This window comes from Glycine max, chromosome 1 (assembly GCF_000004515.6).
Source record: "Glycine max cultivar Williams 82 chromosome 1, Glycine_max_v4.0, whole genome shotgun sequence".
Taxonomy (NCBI): Eukaryota; Viridiplantae; Streptophyta; class Magnoliopsida; order Fabales; family Fabaceae; genus Glycine; species Glycine max.
This window is the reverse complement of record NC_016088.4, coordinates 50837415-50847439: the sequence shown is the minus strand read 5'-3', so window position 1 is coordinate 50847439 and position 10025 is coordinate 50837415. Positions and strand designations below refer to the sequence as shown.

The window sequence follows — 10025 nt, the reverse complement described above, 5'->3', positions numbered from 1 at the left end:
TTGCGCCTTCATGGCCCCTTCAAGAAGGCTTGGGTAGCCTTCTTCCACGATGTCCATGACATCTTGATAGTCAAGGATTGCCTTCATCTGGATGCACCATCTTTCCCAATTCTTGCCATCAAGGATGGGGAGGACGGTGAAAAAGCTTCCGGTGTTAAGAGCCATTCTTGCAGTAGAGTTTCCCTGGGATTCCTTGCTCTTGATACCAAATGTTAGAACCAAAGGGAAGATAGAGCTAAAAAATAGGGATATATGAAATGTATTATTGAGAAGTTATTTCAATTACAACATGTATTGAGCCTATTTATAGGCAATAGTAACTATGCCTATTTAAAAAGTTAACCAGTAAACCTTTTGGTTACAGACTAGAGGTATTGAATTACCTTTTTAACAATACGAAGTAGTTTTCAAAATTTGTGTATTACAACTAGTTGGTGAAATTGATAGGTTGAGCATCGTCAACGTAAAGGATATTGCATTTGAATTTTGATTTTCCTGATAATTTGTAGGTATAAACACTTAATGAATCTTACAAAATCTCTTGTCTCTTAACCACGAAAATAAGGTAATCTCCGCAACACCTAATTAAACTTTTCTTTATTCAACGAATCTTGTAACATGTCTTGACTCTACCATAAAATAAGGTAATCTTTCTATCACCTAAAACACTCTCTCTTTAGGACAACAATGAATCAGGTGCCATGTTCAAGTGTTGGCTGACCTCTTGGTCTCTTTTTGGGAGACACCGGTAGGGTGGTAGGGTGCGTTTGAATAGCTAAAAAATAAGGGGATGAGATAGTATAAAAATATTTATCCAATGTTTGATTTTAAAAATGAATGAAGGACATTACAAAATAAAGAATGATTGACTGAACAAATACCCAAAAACTTGTAACTTACTAAACCCTCGTACAACTTTTTGTCTAGTGTTTAACAAAAGTAAAAATACAATATTTTCCTTATTTTTTGACTTTTCATTATCCCACACTTTTTCTTTTTCCATATGCGCCTCTTTTGTAAACTTCCCTCTCTAAATGTTATACCTTGTCCACCAGCCAGGGCCATATACATTGTTGTTGTTCCCTTTTTGATTATTTTTTTCTTTTCATTGTTAATTTATTCAAATGTTCTTATCGTCATCTTCCTCCTTCTTGCTATGTTTTCTTTTCTTTTGCCAGGTGGCATCAGGGGTCGTGCCTTCTTCGAGGAAGTGTCTTTCCTTTGTTGTGCCGTCAAGGTGTTGCTAATGCATCTAAAATTTTATAATAAAATTTACATAAATACTTCAAACAAGATACAATACAAAATTATTTGTATTGTGCATCGACCATCAAACAACATTCAATACAAAAAGTTGTCAAGTAACTAAGCTACTTGTCCAGTATTGTTTTATCTGTACTTTTTTTTTTTTACATCAAATGTACTCGTAGTATTGTGGATAATCTGTGTATCCATAAAAGGAAAAAATATATATTAGGAAAAAGGCTTACTTAAGTTTGTCAAACTATAGAGCTAGAATCGAAGGCGTAAAAAATTTGTGAAACTATAGATGTGTAAATTAATAATAGATATTTATTTATATTTTAAATAACATATCAAATGTTAAAATAAGATTGTACCGTATTTCCTAGACGGGAATTATGATCGCAATAAAGTATATTACCCCGATTTTATATGATCTAATATGCTGAGGTTTATATTTTGCATGGAAACAAAAATTTGCACACAATGGAAGTTTAAAAACATTGCAAAATTAAGTAGCTTGTCAATTAATGTTAATAAATTGCTCTCAATTTGAACCCAATAGTCTGCTTTCCTGTCTCATTCACAATTTTGTGAAGGATCATATTTGTCTCTGCCTTAATTTGCCCACATGGCTACATTAATTGTAGTTCTCATCCTTGTTTCTGTTGTCATTACTTGGATAATTATTATTATCCTCTCTCTATCGTTGAAAGGTGTAGACTTATTTTATTTTATTTTGACCAAGGTGTAGGCATTTTATTGTTAACTGATACGGTATATATCAATGGGAGCATCCGATCATATATATACAAATGACAATTCAAACGCCATATATGGTAGAGAAAGATACTGCAGGTAATTAACTATAATCAAAGGAGTGTTCCGAACAAGTAGCAATTAAAACATGAAACATAAAGTATGGATATTGATAATAACTCGAAACATAAAGGGTTATGTTATGTCTCAAAATATGCGTGACACAAGAGTACATAGGTTTATACTATATATAGTATGAAAAGTTAGATTGTAGAATTTAAAGCCGTGTGGTGCATGCAGCTAATGGCATCGATGAAAACGATGGTTAAGTCATTAATTATATTGAAGTTCTTTTGGTCTTTCTATATTTTGTTTACCTTTCATCAGATGGTAAGAGTTGTGTGAATTTATCGAAGACCTTTTTAGTTGTAGCATAACTGCTAAGTGTCTAGCTAGAAACAATATAGAAAGAGTCAAATTACTTGGTCTGCTTCATTTTGATGTTCGCTTTGTTTGCCCAATTAATAAGAGCATATGATTGATTATCTGTCTATATTTGCCTTTATATTAAGTGAACTTAGGTAGGATGCGTCTTTCAGAATAGAGCAGCCACGTAATTGAGCGGTGAGTGCAACACTGCTACTCTATTTTAATTGTGCACTTCAAATTCAATTATCAACAAAAACAGGAAATTCAGTTTAATTTTAATAATTTCTCTTGTCATAGAACAGGGCAAATTGATTCTACTGACTGAATTTGTAAATCCCCTCCAATCCGGAATTGAACTTTCGAAAAAGTATATACATTTCAACATTAAAATCTTAAAGATTATATAAAAATAATTGATATGCTAGATTCCAAATGATATAAAAAGTGACATTGACTAGGTAAAAAAGAGATAGTACAAAAATCCCTTCGAACAATAATTGGGGTTCTTTTCTATTTTAAGTCAGTGGTTCCAGAAAGCCCAAGGGCCTAGGGTTTGTGGAGGATTGTGAAATGGGATTTTCTTTTTATACTCAAAGAAAATCTTCCACATTCAACACTTCTTAAAAAAAATTAGAATTATCCTTGTTAATAAACTATAATCTATATGATGATTTATAAAAATCATACAAATTGACAATCTGTAAGAATTTAAAATCAGTCAAAAATTATGAAATGAGTTTTTCTTCTTACACCCAAACAAAATCTTTTATACCCAACACTTTTTAAAATTATCCTGCTAATAAATTATAATCTATACGATAATCTGTATAAATAATACGGATTGACAATCCGTAAAAATCATACAGATTGATAATTCGTGTCATTTAAATTTTTTTAAAAAAATTAAAAATATATTTTTAATAAATTTAATTATAATTTTTTATAATTATTACATTAAATAAATTTCTGTTTTTATCATATTACGATTAACTTTGATATAATAATGTATTCTTTTACATATATAAATTTTAAATAAAAATCATAAGTTTAATAAAAAAATTATATATATAGAAAAATTAATTATTAAATCAAAATTTATTATATAAACTTATATGTATATATATACATTAAAAAATTTATTCTGCCTGTATGTGGGCTATAGTGTACTTATATTCTCAATATCAATAATTATAAAAATACACTCACTTTTTTAATCTCTTTTTCACCTAATTTCTTTTTTTTTTCTCATTTCTCATTATCTCATCACATAAATTATTACGTCAATCACTTTCACTTATTATGTATTTATATGCGTGCACGTATATATAATAGGATCAATTGACACTATGTATTAAATTTTTATATTCCCATCACTTAATAACTTTTTGTGTCAATAAATTTGTTTAGAATATGAAACAAACCAATTCAATTATCAAAATGAAAATTTTTAAAATAAATTAAATTGATAAAATTTCATGCAAATAAAAATCTAGTTAATATTTCATCTTACAACTTTATTTTCACAACAATACATTATTGTATAAATAAATGTTATTTCTTAGATAAAAAGATAAAAAAATGTTTAAATTATATAAAATTTGATATACATAATAAAAAACATGAAATTATTTAATGGTTGAAAGCACAAGGTAAAACAAAGCCCAAAACTTTCTACTTTTAAATTTGTAGTCCATTACCAATCAATGTTAATTGATTTGAATTGACTTGATGTTGGGTGAAGCTGGGCCATCGGTTGTATTAATAAAATGATTAAAAAATATGAGAAAACAAAAAAAAAATATTATAAAATGAAAAAAAAAATGATGAATAGTCTCCAAAGTCAAAATTAAAACATTGTACAACATAAAATTTATAAATTATATAATTCGAGAACATAAAATTTAAAACTTCTATAAAATAGTAAATGTTTGTGTTAGTCTAGATTTCATATTCCCAAATTTAATATGCAAATTGATATCATCCAGTTTCCCAAATTTTCTCCTTCAATTTAGTTGAGATTTTTTTTATAAACCAATTTAGTTCGTATTGATCGGGTCTATACTCACTCCTAGTCTTACCTAGTCTTACCCTAGCTTGTGTAAAGTGGTATAAATGATTTCGGGTAACTCTTTCTGCAAATATCTAATTTAGAATACAGGATGTTTTCCCACTTCTCAAATTTTCCCTACAACTAACGAAATAACTTTGAAAAAATACAAGTAACCTCACCCCATGCCAAAGACCATATATCTCAAAGAACAAGAGAGGAATTCGAATAACTCATTTTATTGAATTAAATGAAAAGATGACGATACAACTACAAGTAGGAGCTTCACATTTTTATAGACAAGGGAACTAAGCTAGAATGAGAGAGGCCAGGTACAACTAATCAAATTAACACAGCAACAAACACTCATGCAGTAACAGGTCTAACTACCTATACTAATTACCTGTTTGGATACAAGTTATAAGTGCTTTTGAGAGCTTCTCTATTTGAAAAAACTCTTTAATTCCAATAGAGAAGCTGTCAAAAGGACTTTAGCCTTGTATCCAAACAGGCTTTAACTGTAAACCTAGTTAGTTAGTAGTTACACTGAACTTGAACTTTGACTAGTATGCTAGCAAGTAGCAACAGCCTACACATGTTGATGCTCTGTCATATTCCACACGTGCAGAAGGATGAATATGAATTGGCTATTAGAATTTGTGCACAGTTGCTAACTTTGTACAATGTTTCTTGGATTACTTCGTTGTATCCTTGATAGCTTCGATGCGTTCCAATGTGTCAAGAACATCTTCCATATGAGGACGTTTTTTAGGGTCACATTAAAGGCATTTTAGAGTAAGACGTGCTGCTTTCAATGCTGCCTTGGTTGAATACTGACCCTCTATCCTCTCATCCATGATGCTTTTCAACTTTCTTTTATCAGAGAGAGAAGACTTTGCCCATTCAATTAGATTCTGCTGCTCTATAATGCGGTTTTTGTCAAGTGCCCTTAACCCTGTCAACTTTCAAGCAGTACTACACCAAAACCATAAACATCACTCTTCACATACAAGTGGCCTGTTGAATCATGACACATTCCTCAGCCATGTTAGAAACAATAAGATCAAACTGTTTCTTATGTTTCAGGTAAATTTCAATGAGCAGTATCTTTGAAAAGCATCAATTTATATGTGTAGATAAGATGATGATCACCTGTTGCAATGTATTCTGGAGCAGCATAGCCATATGTTCCCATGATACTCGTACTCACATGTGAATCTTCCCCAGAAGGGCCTAATTTGGCCAAGCCAAAATCTGAAATTTTTGCATTGTAATCCTGCAAAATATAAACATTTGATTATGAGTGAGATTTGTGGAGTTACTGTTAAAGAAGTTTATCTTAATCTTTTCAATAACATTTGCTCTAATTAAATTGTTTATTGAATTAATTCTTTTTACAAAATATCTGTACTTACTATAATTTGTATTTTTCAGCTGACACTCAAATATATAGCAAAAGTTTGGTTTATAAAACAAATAGGGTCCAAATTCATAAACTCGCCAAATATAAAAGAGAGGAAGTAGGGAAAAATAACAGACCTCATCAAGTAGTATATTGGAGGCTTTGAAATCTCAGTATATGATTTGCTTTTCTGAGGTGTGTAAGAAAGCCAAGCCCCGAGCTGCACCAATGGCTATTTTGATTCGGGTGTCCCAAGAGAGTGGTTCTCCGTTAGTATTTCCTAATTAGAAACAGAAAAAAAGAAAATTTAGCTAAACTCAAATCAAATTCATGACCAATTTTCTAATTCATAATATATATATTTTAATTGTCTTAAGCTCATGCATACTTCTAAAGAGATGACTCTCCAAGCTTCCCTTTGGCATGAATTCGTACACAAGGAGAAATTAGACATCGTCACAGCAGTAACCCAAAAGCTTGACCAGGTTTGGGTGAGAAATCTTTCCTAAAAAGTTGATTTCTGACTGCATTTCTATATGAAACAGAACAAGATATTACAAAGTCAGATATGGGTACTTAATTTTGTCAAGTACTTTAGAAATCTTTAGAAAATAAAGATTAATTTAATCATACAGTAAATCTCTCATACTATTTTCTTGTATTTTTCTTACTTAATTAAAAATAAAAATAAAAAAATAGGATCGAAAATGTTATTATTTTTAAAGATTATTGAGGTATTAATTTTTAACAAAGGAAAATAAATGAAATTGGATAAATATTATTAGCAATTTTGTTAAGAGAAATGTTACCAATACTGTTATACGATAAACTTTTATATAATTTTTATGCGCTCACTTTTTTTCTTTATATCTGTATACTTTATTTATCTAAGGAAGTTAATTTTTATGAAAGAGAAAAAGGGGAAAAGTAATTTTTTTATTTGAGGGAAAGTAGTTTTATAAAAAAAAAACTAACTGAAGTAACTTTGAAAATAAGGCACAAACTATAACAAGTTCTCTCATCCTTAATTGATTAATGTGAGAAAATAAAATAAAACTTTTAACTCAAAAAGTTTTAAACTAAACTTACTAAATAACTTCTATTTTATTTTTAAATCTCTTATTTTGACCTTTTTAACTTTAAAGTAATTTTCAATTCAAAGAAAAGTTATCTGTATGAAATTCTAAAGTACTTTACATAATAATAATAATAATAATAATAATAATAATAATAATAATAAAATATGAAGAATTTCAAAATAAATAAATGTAGTAATTTCATTATTTAAATATGAAATATCTTTCTAAGCAGATAGACCAAATACAAAAATTTAAAGTAAAAGTTCTATTTTTATACTTTAACCATTATTGTAATGACAATAAGTAATAAAATTGTTTTAAATAATCAAAAACATTTAATAAGACATGTCTAATGTTTATTAATCAATACCTCAAGAATAGAGCAACTCTATCCAAAGATTGTTATCTTGCTTTTTCTTATTGAACACTGGGTCTTAACAAGAACTCAAAATTGGATGTAGTTATTGGAAAGCACCGAATGTTTATATATGCACTAGGTGCCACCCCAGTTTGTGGACCATATGTTTCAGCTTTTTATGTGTTTAAAAAAGTTGTTGACGTTTATCCTAACAGTAAGGATATAAGATGATTTATAGGGTCACTTTAGTAAAGTTTTTAAGGTTGTTGGATTACAAATGTAAGTTGTACGTTTAAATTAGAAATTAAAAAATAAATACGAATGATCCATGTATAATGTTGGGAATAATTGCTCTCATGCATTTACTGATATATGTCGACCATGGAATAAGATGTGTATAGTAATGTTTCATTAATTAATCAATACCTCATTAATATATAATATTTGTTACTAATAAATCGATATTTTTCGCTGTCAAACATTACTGATCAGGTGTGGCTCCATTATCCTTAATCCCAACTATTCTGTTAATCATCACTTAATATATATACTTGAGGCTAGCTGTATATATTAATAATAATTGTAACTTTGTTTAATTATGAAACATAGTCTGCAATTAACAAATTAAAAAAAATAATGAGAAGGCAGCACCACATGGGAAAAGTTGGAACAACCGAAAGCCATGCAAACTTTCTGAATTCAATTTCTTAACAGCAACCATCCTTTGTATACTTTGCCAAAGCCTCCTTCACCAAGCAATGCATCCGACTTGAAACTCTTGGTTGCTGCTTTCTGATCCGCGAAATTGAACTCCTTCAAGTTCCCAGTTTCCACACGCGGAAACACCATGTTATTGCTGTTAATGCTACTGATTCCTCCATTAACACTAGTGCTTTCAGTGATTCCGGTCCTTTTCATGCGCCGAACCTGCATGCCAACAAATTACATTAATTATTAATTCTCTGTTATGAGCGAGAGGCAGAAGAAAGAGATATCCTTGGTTCGAGGTCAAGAGGTCAAGGTCCCTCCTTGCTAAACTAAGCTTTCTCGAAACATTTCTCTGCGTTTTATTTATGCAGACCATGTCTTTATATATAATGGGTCACACTGCTACAATATGTAACTAACTTTTGCAATGCCGTTATATCTAACTAACAGTTTGTAACTAACTAACGGTCGTGCTAACTAACTAATGGCCATGCATGCAGTTTTACGTGAGATGTCTTCCTTGTTCTCTCTGCTGTTGGTGCTATCATTATCCCACCCTGGAAAAATCACCTTGTTCTCAAGGTGATGAGAGTGACAAAAATCATCCCACTTCTCCCAAGTGGACTCTTCCAACGCAAGACCCACCCATTGCACTATGACAAAGAATGGTGAGGTTGTAACATGGAGCCGTGGAACATGGTGAGGGTGTATTTTGGATGTGGTGGCTTCGGTGGTGGTGGTGGATGTGGTGGCGGGTGTGGTGGCGGACGTCGTCGCCGATGAAAGACGGAGCAAAGCCAAGTCTTGATGACGAAAAGAATCCAAACCAAGCACAGATGAATATGATGCTTTATGGCATCGTCGCCAAGCAAGATGGTGCAAAGTGATAGAGGCAACGGACGATTGAGCTGGAAGTGGCGGTTGGTCGAATGAAAGCGAGGAAGCGGCAACGGAGCCATGGGTGCGACTGACGTAGGTGCTATTGTGGGTGGTGGTTGTGCGGAGGAGGACGAAGCTGTCGTGAGCCGTGGGGGCAGCGACAGTGGTGATTGCAGGGAGGAAGAAGGGTAAAGGTGACCAAGTTGCCGCGGTAGTCTTAGGAGAAGGGCATCCAGTGAGGATTCAAGACGGTGTTGAGCGGCAGCAAGGTTGACCAAGGCGGCCTCAAGGCGGTCATCGGCAACCATGGAAGCTTCATTTGGCGAGTGGCAGCCATGGAAGGCAGCCATGGGCGACAGGTGGGTGATCGAGAATCGCGGGACATCTAATTTGGTTGTATTACGTTGATGGAGCTGGGTGTTGGAATTGAGATGATTATGGTTGGGTGACCGCAAGTGAAGGTGATCGAGAATCGAGTTCACCTTGCAGGAAAGTTCTGCGTATTTGTCATTGAGGGAAGCTTGACTGTTGGATAGGCGAGTGATGGTGTCTTCAAGTCTATCGGATGTGGTCTTTCGTGTTGTATGGTCAGCCATGTTGACGATGGATGCAAATGCAGTAATGGCGAGCGAGGGAAGCAAAGCAAAGGCCCATGTTAATGTTGTGTTTAGTCCTTAACCAACGAGAAAATGAATACAAAAAGGGCTGCTGTGTTGGGATGAGGATGAGGAATGAGAAAGACACGAGTAGTACTATTGCTAGCAACATAACATATGGGTCGTTTTCGGAGTGTTATAGGTTTGACTGCTGCTATTTATACTTCCTTTTTTTAATACACAACCTCTTTCACCCACGTTGTTTAGAAAGTCTGCGCGTTTACACTGCTTATTTACTTGTACAGCTGGAACCATTTTAAACTCAAATATTTTTTAAATTAGTCCCAACAAAATGCATGTAGTCATGTACCGACAAATTGTTAATTTGGTTTTTGTTTTTGTAATATGCTGGATGAATGTCTTGTTGATTCAGTCCTTGTAAATTATTAGGATATTTGGATTAGGATAAAAAGGGAGAAGATTGAAGAAAAGGTTGAGACAACAAGATAGGAAAAACGAAAAAGCC

At 32.4% G+C, this 10025-nt stretch overlaps 1 pseudogene; it reads right to left on the bottom strand.

Annotated features, from left to right (window-relative positions):
* Window positions 1–5256: 5256 nt before the first annotated feature.
* Window positions 5257–9499, bottom strand: LOC100792262 (probable serine/threonine-protein kinase PBL3; annotated as a pseudogene).
* Between the last annotated feature and the right edge of the window lie 526 nt (window positions 9500–10025).